Below are 19080 nucleotides of genomic sequence, written 5' to 3'. Positions count from 1 at the left end.
ATGCAATCTGGCCATGTGTAGCAACATGGATGGACCTTGAGGGTGTTATGCTGAGCGAAATAAGTCAGGCAGAGAAGGACAAATATCATATGTGTGCACGTATAGGAGGATTAGGAAGAATGTAACTGAGGAACAAGGGGGAGAAGAAGGGGGGAAATGGTGGGGGAAAGGGAGAGAGGCAAACCATGAGAGACTCTTGAATGCTGACAAAAACTGAGGACTGATGGATGTGGGGGAGAGGGGGGATGGGCATGGAGGAGGGCACTTGTGGGAATGAGTACTGGGTGTTATGTGGAAACTAATTTGACAATAAACTATTTGTAAAAAATAAAAATTAAAAAAAAAGGAAAAAAAAAAAGAAATCTTAAAGGGGACTCCTTGTGTGGAAAGGACAGAATATAAGTAAAAGCAAGAAAAGTAGGAAGCACCAAAGCAGAAAAACAAGTATATTGTAAAAATAAGTCAAGGGATTCACAAAATAAAAGGATGTAAAGGATACTTGACTACATACCTAAAATGTGGCGGCCAGAGGGGCAAACAATGATTCAAACTTAAGTGTGTATCAGTTTAATATAGACTGCTATATGCGGAAGATGTTACATACAAAACAAATGGTAACCACAAATCAAAAACCAGCAAGATTTACAAAAAATAAAGGGAAAGGAATCCAAGCATACCACTAAAGAAAGCAAACTAGACATGAAGCAAGAGAGCAAGAGAAGAAAGGAGACAACTACAAAAACAACCCTAAAACAAGGAATAAAATGGCAACTAAGCACATAACTATCAATAATTACTTTGAACACAAGGGAATAAGACACTCCAATCAAAAGACACAGGGTGACAGAATAGATAAAATATAAGACCCATCATTATGCTGCTTACAAGAGACTTAACTTAAAGGCTCATACACACTGAAAGTGAAGGGATGGAGAAGCATTTATTAAACACATGAAAGTGAAAAGAAAGCCGGAGTAGTAATACTTAATATTGAGCAAAATAGTCTTTAAAGCAATAACTGTAAACAAGATACAAAGAGACATCATATAATCATAAAGGAAACATCCAACAAGGTAATATAATAATTATAAATATTTATGCACCCAACATACGGGTACCCAAATACACAAAATAGTTAATTACAGACATAAAAGGACTTATTGATAGTAATACAATAATAATATGGGAATTTAACACCCCATTTACATCAATGGACAGATCATCCAAACAGAAAATCAGTAAGGAAACAGTAGCTTTGAATGGCTCACAGGACCACATTTAAGATATATATTCAGAACACTCCATCCTAAAACAGCAGAATACATATTATTTTCAAGTGCACAAGGATCATTCTCCAGAATAAATCACATATTCAGCCGCAAGCAAGCCTCAACAAATTGAAAAGATCGAAGTCATACCAAGCATCTTTTCTGATCCACAACACTATGAAATTAGAAATCAACCACAAGAAAAAATATGGAATGAACAAAAATAAATGCAGGTTAAACAACATGCTACTAAATAATGAGTGGGTCAACCAAAAGTTCAAAGAGGAAATCAAAATACACATAGTGACAAATGCAAATGAAAACACAATGTCCTCAAATCTTTGGGATGCAGCAAAGGTTTTGTAAGAGTGAAGTTTATAGCAATATGAGCCTACCTCAAGAGCAAGAAAAATCTCAAATAAGCGACCTTAACTTACACGTAACAGAGCTAGAAACAGATGAACAAAGAAAACCTCAAACCAGTAGAAGGATATAAAGATCAGACCAGAAACAAACAAAAGAGAAACTAAAAGATCAATAGAACATATCAATGAAACCAGGAGTTGGTTCTTTCTAAAGATCAATAAAACTGAACCTTTAGCCAGGCTCATCAAGAAAAAGAAAAACGGGGGGGATGGGCTCAAATAAAATCAGAAGTAAAAGAGGAGAAATAAGCAACCAACACCACAGAAATACAACAGATTATAAGAGAATATTATGAATAATTATATACCAACAAAGTGAACATACAAGAAGAAATTGATAAATTCCTAGAAACCTACTACCTCCTAAAAATGAATGAAGAATAGGAAATTTCAACAGATTATAAGCAATGAAATTGAATCAGTATTCAAAAAACTTGTAACAAACAAAAGTCTAGAATCAGATGGCTTTCACAGATGAATTCTACCAAATATTTAAAGAGATAATATCTATTTTTCTCAAACAATTAAAAAAGTAAAAAGGAAAAGCCTTCAAAATTTGTACTATGAGGCAAACATTACCCTGATACCAAAGCCAAGTAAAGACACACTAATAACGAGAAATATAGGCCAATATTCCTGATGCACATAGATGCAAAAATTCTCAATGAAATACAAGCAAACTGAGTCAGACAATACATGAAAAAAATCATTCACCATGACCAAGTGGGATTTATTCCTGTGTTGCAAGTATGGTTCAATATCTGCAAATCAATCAACATGATGCCTTACATTAATAAAAGAAAGGAGAGGAAACATAATCATTTCAACAGCTTTAGAAAACACATTTGACAAAGAAAACATCCGTTCAAGATAAAAATTCTAAACAAGGTGGGTTTAGAGGGAACAAACCTCAACATGATAAAGGCCATACATGAGAAACCCACAGCTAGTATCAGCCTCAATGGGGAAAAATCAAGAGCTTTTCCTCTATGGTCACGAATAAGACAGGGATGTCTACTCTCACCACTATTATTCAACATAGTACTGACAATCATAGCCACTGCAATCAAGCAACAAAAAGAAATAAAAGGCATCCAAATTGGCAAGGAAGAAGCAAAACTTTCATTATCTGCAGATAACATGATAATATATAAGTACAGAAAACCCAAAAACTCCACCAAAAACCTGCCAGAACTGAAACACGAATTCAGTAAAGTTGCAGGACACAAAATCTACACACAGAAATCTGTTGCATTTCTGCATACCAATAATGAAGCAGCAGAAAGAGAAATGAATGGAATCTATCCCATTTACAACTGCACCAAAAACCCTAAGATACCTAGGAATAAACCTGTGAAAGTGAAAGACCTATACTATAAAAACTACACAACATTCATGAAAGAGGTTGAAGGTAACACAAAGAAATGGAAAGACATTCTATGTTTCTGAATTGGAAGAACAAATGTTGTTAAAATGTCTATACTACCCAGAACAATCTATACATTTAATGCAATCTCAATCAAAATAGCAACAACATTCTTCACAGAGCTAGAGCAAACAATCCTAAAATTTGTATGGAACCACAAAAGACCCTGAATAGCCAAAGCAACCTTGAAAAAGAAAAGCAAAGCTGGAGGCATCACAATTCTGGACTCAAATTACAAAGTTGTGATAATCAAAACAGTCTTGTATGGCACAAAAACAGACACATAGGTTAGGAGAATAAGAAAACAAGAACTATACGATCAATTAATCTTCAACAAAACAGGAAAGAATATCCAAGTCTCTTCAAAAATAATGTTAGGAAAGCTGGACACCAACATGCAAAAGAATGAATTGGACCATTTTCTTACACCATACACAAAAATAAATTCAAAGGATTAAAGACCTAAATGTGAAACCTGAAACTATAAAAATCCTAGATATAACTTCTTTGATATTAGCCATATAAAATTCATTCTAGATACATCCCCTGAGTCAAGAGATACAAAAGCAAAAGTAAACTTTTGGGACTTCATCAAAATAAAAAGCTTCGACACAGTGAAGGAAACAATCAACAAAACTAAAAGGCCTATGGAATGGGAGATGATATTTGCAAATGATAATCTGTTAAACGGTTAGTATCCAAAATGTATAAAGAACTTATACAACTCAATACTCAAAAAATGAATAATCCACTTAAAAATGGACAGAAGACATGAATACACAGATTTCGAACATACACATGAAAAGGTGCTCCACATCACTGATTAAGAGGGAAATACAAATCAAAGCTACAATGAGATACCACCTCAAACCTGTCAGAATTGCAAAAATCAACAACACAAGAAACAACAAGTGTTGGTGAAGATGTGGAAAAAAGGGGACCCTCTTGCACTATTGGTGGGAATGCAAACCAGTGCATCTTGGGAAAACACTATGAAAATTCCTCAAAAAGGTAAAAAGAGAACTACCTTATGACCTAGCAATTGCATTACTAGATATTTATCTAAAGTATACACAAATATTAATTTAAAGGGATATATATAACTCCATGTTTATGGCAGCATTATCCACAATAACAATAGAAAATTATGGGAACAGCCCAAAGGTCTATCAACTGATGAATGGATAAAGAAGATGTGGTATGTATATACAATAGAATACTATTCATAAAAAGGACAGAATCTTGCCATTTGAAACAAATGGGTGGAGCTAGAGAGTATTATGCTAAGTGAAATAAGTCAGTCAGAGAAAGAGTACCATAAGATTTCACTCATATGTGGCATTTAAGAAACAACAAAAAAGTAAAGGGAAAAAAAAAGAGGCAAACCAAGAAACAGACTGTTAAGTATACAGAACAAACTGATGGTCACCAGAAGGGAGCTGGGTGAGGGAGTGGGTTAAATAGTTGATGGGGAATAAGGAATGCACTTATTGTGATGAGCACCAAGTGATGTATGGGATTGTTGAATCACTATATTGTATATCTAAAACTAATATTACACTGTATGTTAACTAACTGGAAATTAAATAAAAACTTAAAATGAGTGAGAGAACCAGAGGTCAATATTCTCTGATGAACACAGATGCAAAAATCCTCAACAAAATATTAGTAAACTGATTCCAAGAACATATTTAAAAAATCATCTATACAATCAAGTGTGATATTTTCTGGGATGCAAGGGGGGTTCAATATTGGCAAAGCAATCAAGGTGATATATCACATTAACAAGATAAAGGAAAAAAACCTATATGATCATTTCAACAGATGTGGAAAAAGCATTTGACAAGTACAACATTTATTCATGATAAAAACCCTCAACAAAGTTTAGAAGGAACATACTTTAACATAATAAAGGACATATATGAAAAAGCCACAGCTAACATCATACTCAATGGTAAAAACCTGAGAGCTTTTCCTCTAAGGTCAGGAACAAGACAAGTTGTTCACCACTTTTACTCATATAGCAACAGAACTAGCTACAGCAATCAGACAACATATACAAATAAAAGGCATCCAAATCAGTAGGGAAGAAGTAAAACTTTCTCTACTTGTAGATGACGTGACACTATATATAGAAAGAAAAAAACCTAGGGTCTAGCAAAAACTACTAGAATTGATAAATCAATTCAGTAAGGTCATGGAATAAAAAATTAATACACAGAAATCTGTTGCATGTCTATATACTAATAATGCAGCAGCAGAAAGATAAATCAGGAAATTAGGAAAACAATTCAAATTACAATTGCACCAAAAATAAGATACCTAGGAATAAATTTAACCAAGGACCTGTACTCTGAAAAGTATAAAACATGATGAAAGAAATTAAAGAAAACACAAACAGAAGATAGTTCATATTCATGGATTGGAAAGACTAATATTATTATAATGTCCATATTATCCAAAGCAACCTACACACTTCAGGCAATCCCTATCAAAATACCAACAGTATTTTTCACAGAAGTATTGGCAAAAATGTGGAGAAAAAGGAACAGTTGTGACTGCTGCTGGGAATGGAACATATACAGCCACTATGGAAAAAAGTGTGGAGGTGCCGCAAAAAATTTAAATAAAACTACCCATAATCACACTAGTGGGTATTTACCCAAAGAATACAGATCCACTAATTTGAAAAGATATACACACCCCTATATTTGTTGCAGAATTATTCATAATGGTGAAATTAAGGAAGTAGCCAGTGTGCCTACTGATAGATAAATGGATAAAGATGATATATTTATTAATAGAATACAATTCGGCCATAAAAAAGAATGAAACCTTGCCTATTGCAACAACATGGATGAAACAAAAGAGTATAATATTAAAATAAGTCAGAGAATGACAAATACATGATTTCAGTCACATGTGGAATTTAAGAAACAAACCAAAGAAAAAAGTAAAGAAAACAGGATAAATTTAAAAATCTAGACTCATTTTTTTTATAGTTTATTTCTGAGACAGAGAGCGACAGAACATGAATGGGGGAGGGGCAGAGAGAAAGGAAGACACAGAATCTGAAACAGGCTCCAGGCTCTGAGCTAGCTGTCAGCACAGAGCCCGATATGGGGCTCGAACCCACAAACTGTAAGATCATGACCTGAGCCAAAGTTGGACGCTTAACCAACCGAGCCACCCAGGAGCCCCTAAAAATCCAGACTCTTAAATATAGAAAATAAACTGACGGTTACCAGAGGGGAGGTGGGTGGGGAATGGGTAAAATAGGAGAAAAGGGATCCCATTTATCTTTTTTTTTTTAATGTTTATTTCTGAGAGAGAAAGAGACAGAGCCCAAGTGAGGGAGGGGCAGAGAGAGAGGAAGACACAGAATCTGAAGCAGGCTCCAGGCTCTGAGCTGTCAGCACAGGGCCCAACATGGGGCTTGAATCCCTGAACCCCAAGAACATGACCTGAGCTAAAATCAGAACCTTAACCCATTGAGTCACCCAGGTGCCCTGATTACAATTATCTTGATGACCTCTGAGTATAGAATTGTCCAATCATTATATTGTACACTTGAAATTAATAAAATACTGTATGTTAACTATAGTAGACTTAAATAATTACATGAGAACGAGGTCTTCTTTAATTATACATCTTTCTCTTTATCCTTGACTTTGTAATTTTATTCCATCTCTTAGAGAACTTTATCATGACCTAAAATGTTTTCACATCTGAAGCAATTTTAGTCACTATTTCATACATCTATGAAGAAATGTATGTCTATAAATAAATATACAAATTTAAATTGGTATTTAAGTTGGTTTCACTTATACATGCAAGTGTTAAAAGAGATCTCTTTGCAGTTGAATTATTTCAACTATTAGTGTACAATTGATGAAAACACATATTATACAGTTTAATTTATTAAATGAAATGTAAAATTTTATTAGAAATGCATTTTTTTAAAGAGATGACCAGAGCTTTAAAATACATTATTTATCCTTATAATAACATGACATTTCTAGAATGAGACAGGAATCAGCATAACGTCTATTCCTACTCTTCATCTTTACAGATATAAATGCTAAGAAATCTTGTTCTTATATTTTTAAAAAATCTCCCCAAAAATGATTCTTTGTTATTTAGGCATAATAAATATATTGAGATCATATATTTTTAAAATACTAGAGATACTTTAGAAATAGATATTGAAATATTTACAGATTAAAAGTATGTTGGCTCTGGGTCAGAAGAGAGAAATGAGAGGAAGGCTGTGAAAGAAATAAGACTGGCCAAGTATTGACAAATAAGTGTAGCTGCCTGACAGGTATATTATAAGCAAATTAATTGTCTCATTCTCTGTACCTTGCATACCTTTAAAATTTTCCATAATGAAAGTATAAAACAGGGGCGCTTGGGTGGCTTAGTCAGTTAAGCGTTCGACTTTCGCTTAGGTCATGATCTCGCGGTTTGTGGGTTCGAGCCCCGCGTCGGGCTCTGTGCTGACTGCCAGCTCAGAGCCTGGAGCCTGTTTCAGTCTGTGACTCCCTCTCTCTCTGACCCTCCCCTGCTCACGCTGTCTCTCTCTCTCTCCTAGAAATAAATAAAAAACATTTAGAAAAAAAAAAAAAAGGAAGTATAAAACAAATTAGAACTGCTGATTTAATTATTCTATTTATGGAAAATGTTTGCCATATAGTCCAATCAGCAAAGCCAGTTCTCAATGCCAAACAAATGTCATTTTCCATCAGAGTTTGACTTCAGTTTCTCAGTTCAAATATATGTGGGGGTATCTGATTGGCTCAGTCATTTAAGCATCTGACTTTGGTTCAGGTCATGATCTCACAGTTCATGAGTTTGAGCCCCCATCAGGTGAGCTTGAGCCCGAGTCAGGTGAGCAGGAGCCCCAAGCTGGGTGAGCCCCACTTCCCTTTACCTCTCGTTCTCTTTCTCTCTCTCTCTCTCTTTCTCTACCCCTCTTCGGATTCTCCCCATTCTCTGTCCTTTGCTCACTTGTGCCCTCTCTCTCTCTCAAAAAAAAATATATTAATGTTTCTTTCAAGGAATATTATTTAAAAAGCTGAGAAAACTATAGAATACATACCGTAGGGCTGATTACTAAAAGCAGTCAAAATTAAAAGAATATAGTGTTTATAAAATTGACCTATTTTTATAAAATAGGTAAGAAAAACAAGGCAGTAAGGCAACATGCCGTTTTTCAATCAACATAGCAATGCAATATAGCTAAATAATTTACAATATAAGAAGTATGATAAAAGATGTTATTTCTTTACTAAATGTGCATGAATATTGACCTCTGGTGTCTAGGTTTTGGAATAATTCAATAAAAGTAGAGTATAAAAAATAAAAAAAAGAGTATAAAAATGAGAAATAACACTGTTTCTTCTCATTTCTTTAGATAGAAGAAATTTATCCTATGACTTTAATAAATGAGAAAGGTATATACTGTAAAAAATTATCTGGCTCAGGAGCCAGCATGTAAATTTAATTTTTACTAATAAGAGAAAGAAATAATAAACATTCCAAAAAGACATAATGAGATGCTTGACTTTAAATGGAATTTTCTTGGGCGCCTGGGTGGCTTAGTCGGTTAAGCGTCCGACTTTCGCTTAGGTCATGATCTCGCGGTTCGTGGGTTCGAGCCCCGCGTTGGGCTGTGTGCTGACTGCCAGCTCAGAGCCTGGAGCCTGTTTCAGAGTCTGTGACTCCCTCTCTCTCTGACCCTCCCCTGCTCACACTGTCTCTCTCTCTCTCTCTCTCTCCTAGAAATAAATAAAACATTTAAAAAAAAATTCTAAAAAAATAAAAAATAAAAAAAAAATAAATGGAATTTTCTTGGGACGCCTGGGTGGTTCAGTTGGTTAAGTGTCCGACTTTGGATCAGGTCATGATCTCACGGTTAGTGGGTTCAAGCCCAGCATCAAGCACAGCATCGGGTTCTGCGATGACAGCTAGCTCAGAGCCTGGAGCCTGTTTCAGATTCTGTGTCTCCCTTTCTGTCTGACCCTCCCCTGCTCACTCGCTCGCTCTCTCAGAAAAAAATAAAACATTAAAAAAATTTTTAATGGAATTTTCTTGATATGATTTGATACAATAGGTTTCAGCTATACAGAAAAATGCATACCAAATATGAAGGAAATTATATATAAGTTTTATCCATAGGCTTGGTAGTCCAAGAAGACATTCCAGTCACATAGAAAATAATCACTGTCATCATCCAAAACTACATTGGGATGAAAGTACCTTCCTTCCAGTTAATGTTTTTTCCTAGGGGCAGAGTACTAAGAAAAGCTGAAAGGTCTGCTTTGTGGAATTTGGTATTTATTATGGATACTTTCTGCTTTTCTCTCTCTCAATAGTTAACAGATTTTTGACAATAGCCATAGAATGGAAGAGACAAAGTCATTAAAACAAAAACTGCCATTACTCCTAAGACCCTATTCTACCACATCTGAATTCAGAATATCTCACTGTGGATCAAAAAGTTCCCTTTTGCAGACAAGCTTCATCTTAAGAGATATAGGTATCATGAAATAGAAATACTGAAAATAGTTTAGTATAGCTGTGTTTGGTGCCCTGTGGGTTTTTACTCTCCAGGAAATCCATCAGCAAAATTTAGGAAGGTTAAGGAATATGGCATTCTCATATGAAGGAGGAGAAAGTTATGGTGAAAACGGTTGTATTCTCAGGCTCATCAATTTTAGTTAAGAGTACCTTTGAACATAAGGATCTAGAAAGTGATTTACTTAAATAATCTGTTTGCATATTCATTGGCAGGTCTTCACTTATGGTAAAGTAAATAAACAGACTACTATGTTATGTTTCTAAAGATGACCACATTTTTCAATTCTGCCATGCCCACATATACAGGCAGTCAGTCTATAATCCTCCAATCCCCCTGAATCTTAGCTAGTTCCTTCCTCTATTTTGACCACTAGAATGCAGCAGAAGTGATGCTGTTTAATTTCCAGAACCGTATCTAAAAAAGATCTACAGTTTCTACCTACATCTCTTGCTTGGAATATTCCTTCTTGGAAAACAGCCACTATGCTATGAGGAAGTCCAAGCCAGCCATGTAGGAGCACCACCAAAGACCCTCTGTGACTATAGCAATGGTAATAGCTGTACAGAAATGAAGGCAAGAGTACAGTTTTTAGACCAAGATTCAAATCCCAGATCTACCATGTAGTTATAAATTCTAAGCTTACAACGGTCACTTCACCTTTGAATTAGCCTCTTTAAGCAGCCTCCTTGAAAGAGCCTCTTTAGCCACACAAATTATCTATTGTGAGAAAAAAAAATATAAGACAAGTGAGGTAGTGCCAAGCCTAGAGTTACCAAGAGGCCTGTTTAAGATTTTCTTTCTTTGCTTCCTACCCATCCAACCCCAAGCCTCAAGCCTCAAAGAAGACAGATAAGCTGTGCAATCCAGGGTATGCTGGCCTCTTCTAGAGGGACACAGTGAGGAGCAGGATCTAGGGGAGAAGGTGGAGCAAGAGGAATCACTGGAGAACAAAGTTACCCTGGTAACACGTGATGGGTCATTCACGCATGCTGGGCCTCTGTTAGAATTCAAAGGTGTAGGATGGACCAGGTAAATCTTAAGGACCTCAAGAAATAACATGTTCATAGGAGAAAATATGGAGATATTTTTTCAGCCATGTTCTTACTCTGTCCCAGTATTCCTACCTCCATAGGGTATACATCATAATATTATATCTAGGAGATGTGCCGAGTAGTTGTAGTTCCTATGGCAGGCAGATACAACAACAGGAAAGGAAGTCTGAAGAGAAGCATAGGCCTGGACAGCTGAACTGTCTGACTCAGGACGATTGTGGAACTCAGGAACTACAGCTTAGAGCCTAAGCCTGCATACCAGTAAAAATCAAATTATTTGTAGGGCATTTTGAATGGCAAACACATTTTTAAAAAATGTAATAGAAATCTAATAAAAGAGATTTAGCCTGTATTTTCAGAAATTATAAACTATTTTGACTCAGTTTACACTAAATTGGAATATTACTAATCTTACTCAAAGTCTGCTGTATCTACAACTTCTCTATTTTTTCTTTAATTTTTAAAAATGTTTTACTTATTTCTGAGTGAGAGAGAGAGAGACAGCATGAGCAGGGGAGGGTCAGAGAGAGAGGGAGACACAGAATCTGAAGCAGGCTCCAGGCTCTGAGCTAGCGGTCAGCACTGAGCCTGACATGGGGCTTGAACCCACTAACCGTGAGATCATGACCTGAGCCAAAGTTGGACGCTTAACCAACTGAGCTACCCAGGTGCCCCTAGTTTTTCTTTTTCTAATTGTTTTTACTGTGTAAAATATACATGACATCAAATTTGCCACTGCAATAACTTTTAAGCGTATAGTTCTGTGTATTCTATGCTTGTTTTAAAATGGACATTTTTCAGTACATATGCAAAAAATAATGAAATATAAAAATAGATTGCTCTCAAAGAAAGAAACAAAACCCTGACATATACTAATGGAAAAAAGGTTGAATCCAAGACATTTAAAAATATCATCAGTATTCATAATGAACTGTTACTATCAAATTTTGTACAGAAACTATAAAACTATGCTTTCTCAAAAGAAGCTGATTCTCAAAAGAATTCTGAATGATTACTACAAATATGTATCTAAAAATTATAAGATGTAACTAAAAGCAAAGTGAATAAATCTTAAGAATAATATCTTAAGTCACAAACATAAAGAGATCCATTCATAATAATATAATAATAGGTGACTTCAATATCCCAGTAACAGCAATGGACAGATAATCTAAGGAGAAAATCAACAAGGAAACAATGGTTTTGAATGACATACTCGACCAGATGGAATTAACAGATACATTCAGAACATTTCATCCTAAAGCAATAGACTACACATTCTTCTCGAATGCACATGGAACATTCTCCAGAATACACCACATGCTGGGATACAAATCAGTCCTCAACAAGTACAAAAAGATCAAAATCATACCTTGCATATTTTCAGAACACAACACTATGAAACTCAAAATCAACCACAAGAAAAATTTGGAAAGATGATGAATACTTGAAGATTAAAAAATAGCCTACTGAAGAATGTAAAGAGGAAATTAAAAAGTACACATAAGTCAATGAAAACAAGACAGCCCCAATCCTCTGGGATGCAGCAAAGGTAGTCATAAGAAGGAAGTATATAGCAATCCAGGCATTCCTAAAGAAGGAAGAAAGGTCTCAAATACAAAACCTATCACTACACCTTAAAGAGCTGGGAAAAAAAGAGCAAAGAAAGCCCCAAATCAGCAGAAGATGGGAAATAATAAAGAATAGAGCAGAAATCAATGATATTGAAATTTTAAAAAACCCAAAACTGAACAGATCCATGAAACCAGGAGCTGATTCTTTGAAAAAAATTAACAAAATTGATAAACAACTAGCCAGAATGATCAAAAAGAAAACAAAAGGACCCGAATAAATAAAATCATAAATGAAAGAGGAGAGATCACAACCAACACTGCAGAAATACAAACAATAATAAGACAATATGAGAAACTATATGCCAATATACTGGGCAATCTGAAAGAAATGGACAAATTCCTAGAAACATATAAACTCCCAAACTGAAACGGGAAGAAAGAGGAAAACTGAACAGACTTATTATAACCAGTAAAGAAATCGAATCAGTAATCAAAAATCTCCCGAACAAGAGTCCGTGGCCAGATGGTTTTCCAGGGGAATTCTAACAAACATTTAAAGAAGAGTTAACACCTATTCTTTTGAAGATGTTCCAAAAACTAGAAATGGAAGAAAAACTTCCAAACTCATTCTACAAGGTCAGGATTACCTTGATCCCAAAACCAGAAAAAGACCCTACTAAAAAGGAGAACTCCAGACCAATTTCCTTGATGAACATGGATGCAAAATTTGTCAATAAAATACTAGCCAACTCGATCCAACAATACATTAAAAGAATTATTCACCATGATCAAGTAAGATTTATTTCTGGGATGCAGGGCAGGTTCAATATCCACAAATCAATCAATGTGATACATCAGAGAAATAGGATAAGAACCACATTATCCTCTCAGTAGATGTAGAGAAAGCATTTGACAAAAGAGCATTATTTCTTGATAAAAACCCTCAAGAAAGTAGGGATGGAGGATCATACCTCGAGATCATAAAAGCCATATACAAAAGACCCACCACTAATATCATCCCCAGTGGGGAAAAACTGAGAGCTCTCCCCCTAAATTCAGGAACACAACAAGGATGTCCACTCTCACCACTGTTATTCAACATAGCATTGGAAGTCTTAGCCTCAGCAATCAGACAACAAAAAGAAATAAAAGACATCCAAATTGGCAAGGAGTAAGTCAAACTTTCACTCTTCACAGATGACATGATACTCTATGTGGAAAACCAAAAAGATTCTACCAAAAAAGCTGCTAGAACTGATCCATGAATTCGAGGATATAAAATCAATGCACAGGAATCAGTTGCATTTCTATACACCAATATGAAGCAGCAGAAAGAAAAATCAAGGAATTGATCCCATTTACAATTGTACCAAAATCCATAAAATGCCCAGGAATAAATCTAACCAAAGAGGTAAAAAATCTATACACGGAGAACTATGGAAAACTTATGAAAGAAGTTGAAGAAGACATAAAAAAGTGGAAAAACATTCTATGCTCATGGAATAGAGGAACAGATACTATTAAAACATCGATTACTCTCAAAGCAATCTATACATTCAATGCAATCCCTATCAAAATACAACCATTCTTTACAGAGCTAGAACATACAATCCTAACATTTGTATGGAACCAAAAAGGCCCTGAATAGCCAAAGCAATGTTTAAAAAGAAAACCAAAGTTGGAGGCGTTACAATCCCAAACTTCAAGATGTATCACAAAGCTGTAATCATCAAGACAGTATGGTACTGGCACAAAAACAGACACACAGACCAATAGAACAGAATAGAGAACCCAGAAATGGACCCACAAATGTATGGCCAACTAATTTTTGACAAAGCAGGTAAGAATATCCAATGGAAAGAAAACAGGCTCTCCAGCAAATGGTGTTGGGAAAACCGGACAGTGACATGCAAAAGAATGAAACTGGACCACTTTCTCACACCATGCATAAAAATAAACTCAAAATGGTTAAAAGATCTAAACATGACCCAGAAAGCCATCAAAATCCTAGAGGAGAAAACAGGCAACAACCTCTTTCACCTTAGCCATAGCAACTTTTTACTTGACATGTCTCAGGAGGCAAGGGAAACAAAAGCAGAAATGTATTATTGGGACCTCATCAAGATAAAAAGCTTCTGCAGGGCAAAGGAAACAATCAGCAAAACTAAAAGGCCAGCAATGGAATGGGAGAAGATATCTGCAAAAGACATTTCAGATAAAGGGTTACTTTCCAAAATCTATAAAGAACTTATCACACTCAATACCTAAAAGCAAATAATCCAGTGAAGAAATGGGGAGAAGAGATGAACAGATACCTTTCCAAAGAAGACATCCAGATGGCTAACAGACACATGAAAAGATGCTCAATATCAGTCATCACCAGGGAAATACAAATCAAAACCACAATGAGATACCATGTTACACCTGTCAGAATGTCAGACTGACAGAATGTCAGAATGTTTAGCCTGTCAGAATGGCTAAAATTAACAACTCAGGCAACAATAGATTTTGGCAAGGATGCGGAGAAAAGGGGAACCCTTTTGCACTGCTGGTGAGAATGCAAACTGGTACAGCCATCAGTGTGGAGGCCCTTCAAAAAATTAAAAATAGAACTACCCTGAGGACTGATGGGTGTTGGGGGGAAGAGGAGAGATGGGCATGGAGGAGGACACTTGTGGGGATGAGCACTGGGTGTTATATGTAAACCAACTTGACAATAAACTATTTGTAAAAAAAAAAAAGAGAGAGAGAGAGATCAACATAAAAAAAAAAAAAAAAGAACTACCCTACGACCCAGCAATTGCATTACTAGGTAATTATCCAAAGGATACAGGAGCACTGTTTTGAAGGGGCACATGCATGCCAGTATTTATAGCAGCACTATCGACAATAGCCAGAGTATGGAAAGAGCCCAAATGTTCACTGAATGACGAATAAAGAAGATGTGATGTATGTATATATATACACATATAATATACATTATATATATACACACACCTATAATGGAACATTATATACATATATAATGGAATATTACTCGGCAAGCAAAAAGAATGACATCTTGCCATTTGCAACAACATGGATAGAACTAGAGTGTATTATGCTAAGTGAAGTAAGTCAGTCAAAGAAAGACAAATACCATATGACTTCACTCATATGTGGAATTTAATATACTAAAGAGATGAACATAAGGGAAGGGAAGCAAAAAACATAAAAACCAGGAGGGAGAAAAACCATAAGAGACTTAAATACAGAGAACAAACTAAGGGTGCTGGAGGATTGTGGGTGGGGCGATGTGCTAAATGGGCAAGAGGCATTGAGGACCCGTGCTGGGTTGAGCATTGGGTATTACATGTAAGTGATGTATCACTAAATTCTACTCCTGAAATCATTACACTATATGTTTACTAATTTGCATGTAAATTAAAATAAGAAGAAAAAAAGAAAAACAAAACAAATATTTTAAAACATGCACTTAAAAACAAAAATTCACTTACATACAATCTTGCCAACCAATACCTCAAACAAAGTATGATTAATCACCAGGGATTTGTGGGTCATTTGACCCCTGAAAAGGGCTCTGAAAATCAAGCCCCAACCTTGATTTCGGCTTGGGTCATAATCCTAGCATCGTGGGATTGAGCCTTATATAGGGCTACGTGCTAAACATGGAGCCTGCTCAAGATTCTTTCTCTCTCCCTCTCCCCTTCTCCCCCGTTTTCTCTCTTTTAAAAAGTTCCTAGTGGGACTCCAGAAAATAAAATTAAGGATCTTAGGTAACATGCTATTTAAATAATCACTTCATATTCAATTTTGTCATCTTGCAAAAGTTTTCACTATTTCCGTGGCTTAATTTTGAAAGGAGAAAGATTTAGATGAGAAATGATGGGAAAATAAATGAATTTATCTTCAATAAGAAAGTTTCTTTAGGAAAAGAGGAAACTTAGAAAACTGTTGTACTGTTTCTAAGGAAATATCAATATTAAACTAATTTCTCAAGTTCTAATAGATTCCAATCAACAACAATGTTCCAAATATAAATGGTGTATAAGGTCAGAAGGGGTGATGGTTATTAGGGGAATTCAAGTATTTTCATATCTGAAAATATGAACCATCTCAAGCTACCTTTTATTGTTAAGATTATGGATACTAATGCTAATTACAAAGTTAAAAGCTGCCTTGATGATCATTTGGTTCCTTTGTATCATAAATCTTTAACTCATTATTTTTTCAAACAACAGATTTGTAATACAATATCATATCATTATTTCATTAAAGAAAATATTTGCAATATTTTTTGTAATGCATCAGCAAGCCAACAAAAGGAGCAGCAGTAAAAATGAAGGGAATTAAATAAATTAGTCATTAGTATAAAGTGAGAAAAGATTACATGGAAAAAGGTATTTATACCTTTTGGATGGATACTAGCTAACTATATTTAAACAGTAGAAATATAAATTTTTTTCTGGCATTGGAGGAAAATTACTCATCTATAGTTAAAAATGGCTGCTTTCATTGCCACTAATATTCATTCAGAATTCTTATGCAATCACTTGTGAAGTAAAGAGTATGGCAAAGTATTTATCTATCACGTACCTACATTAATATTCTCAAGTATACAACTTTGGCCTGATCCAGAATTGTGTTTCAACTCAGTACAGGTGTCACAGTTTTTGAACAGACCAATATTATATTTGGCTTTGATTAAAATTACAAGTAAAATGTTTTCGTTTCAATATTAAATATTCTGAATGCTTCCGCAACATCAGTTTCAAACTCCCCTTTATAGAAAAATGCTCATTAATCATAACCTCACATCACTGCAAAAGCCATTCTAACACTTAATGGCTAGGTGTTATTTTTAAGTAATGTGACACATGATTACGTTATTTTAAGTCATTATAAAGTGGGGTTGAGACACAAACCAAGGCCTCACCTCTGACCATTTAACATAGTTCAATTATCTCTGGCATCTCAGTAGATTCAGCATCCTTCCTGTCCCTGTTAGATAGCCCCCACTGTACAAAGGAAAAGGGGTTCTTCTGCCTATTACCACTGCCTTCTTAGACTGGCCATGTGTACCTTTACTCTAGCCAAATCGGTAATTTGAGTTTTACTTGTGGGCAATCTCCTATTTCTATGCCTGCACTGGACCAGGTTACAGCTGTGGGCTTTTCAGCAAAATCCTATGGGAGCATTTAGCACTCTATTTAAAGATCATTGCAAATTTCCCATAAAATTAAGGTTCTGGAAAAATTTAATTAAATTTAAGATAATCTTGGGTCTGCTGTGCCCATAAAGCACAATATTTAAGTTGCAAAAAGTAGGTTAGATTTCTTGATAAATAAGATTGGGCTTCTAATCAGAGGTCATGTGAAAAGTCCCAAATGTCAATGCTGATGGCTTTTTCACTTACGTACCTGTATATATGTCAGTATTTGTAAAAGTGGTATGGCCTAAATATATTTGTCTTATTTTAATAACACATTAATGCTTGCTTTCATAGGGACATATTCAGTTTTCTGTTACCTGAATCATGATATCACCAGGCTATAGTTATTCTAAAATGCTACTGACAGGAATTCTTTTCTGCCAAGTTATAGAATTTCATTCTCTAAACTGGAAATAGGATATCTTGGATACAAACTTGTTACTTATAATAGAGTTAGCTATTAAAGTTTAATCTGTAAATGAAAGTTTAAATGAGAAATATCAAAAAATACCAGGATATTACTATATGACTCCAGTATACTAAAGTATGCCAGAGTATAAGGTCTAAAAAATAAAAGTGAATAAAAGTGAAAAGTGAATTCTCTAGGCAGAATAAGTTTTAAAAGGTATCATTTTTTAGGAAGTGACAGAGGAAAAACCCTGATGCAGAATTCAGAGCAAGTAAATAAGCTATGACACTATCACATGATACTCTAGCTTTCTTTTAGATTAAAGTAGAAAATTTACAAAGATATTGTAAGTTTTACTTTCTGAATTAACAAAAGCTGTTTAAAAACTTTCAGTTTCTAAAGATCAAATAACATATTAAAGGTATCCCAAGTATTTCTTTGACTAAAATGGAAATTATCATGCAACAAAGCAGGCCAGAAGTCAACATCACATTCTCAATCACATGTATGCCTTTATTTACTTATGTATTTTTAAGTTTTTCTTTATTTAAGTATTCTCTATACCTGCATGGGGCTCAAACGCACAACCCTGGAGTTGCACACTCTTCTGACTGAGGCAGCCAGGCGGCCCCCCACGCACGCCTTTAAAGAAAGGAAATGAAAAGACAACTTCCTGAGTAGTCCCAGCCCAAGGCAAATAAGCAGGACTTATCATGGTAGGAGTGGCCTGTGCCTTCTTCCAGCCTCAACCACACTCAGTTCCCCCTAGACAGGGCCACAGTAGGCCAAAGATCTCCATCCAACTGGTTTCTAGAGCAGGGTTCTTCAAGCTTTTTCAAAGTTTGCGGGGGGGGGGGGGACAAATTTCTCATTCAAGATTCACAGTAAGTCCTTCAAAGGTCACTATCCCTAGCATCAAAACACCCATATTCTTTATTGAAAACCTTCAGAAAAAGTGACAGGAAATGTAATAGTTCCTTCTCATAATACCTTAAATTTTGGCAATTACTCATCTATATGCTTATGAATCACATTTCAAAAGGTACATATGGGGCGCCTGGGTGGCTCAGTTGGTTAAGCGTCTGACTTCAGCTCAGGTCATGATCTTGCGGTTCGTGGGTTCGAGCCCCG

General features: G+C 35.4%; 1 protein-coding gene across 1 annotated transcript in view; it reads right to left on the bottom strand.

Annotated features, from left to right (window-relative positions):
* The window catches only part of ITFG1 (integrin alpha FG-GAP repeat containing 1), a 288485-nt gene that overhangs the window by 257626 nt on the left and 11779 nt on the right, over window positions 1–19080 (bottom strand). The window lies entirely within an intron of this gene.

Source organism: Hyaena hyaena, unplaced genomic scaffold (assembly GCF_003009895.1).
Source record: "Hyaena hyaena isolate Hyena2069 unplaced genomic scaffold, ASM300989v1 scaffold_7, whole genome shotgun sequence".
NCBI classification, from domain to species: domain Eukaryota; kingdom Metazoa; phylum Chordata; class Mammalia; order Carnivora; family Hyaenidae; genus Hyaena; species Hyaena hyaena.
Note: the sequence above shows the minus strand (reverse complement) of the source record. Positions and strands in the feature narration are given on the sequence as shown.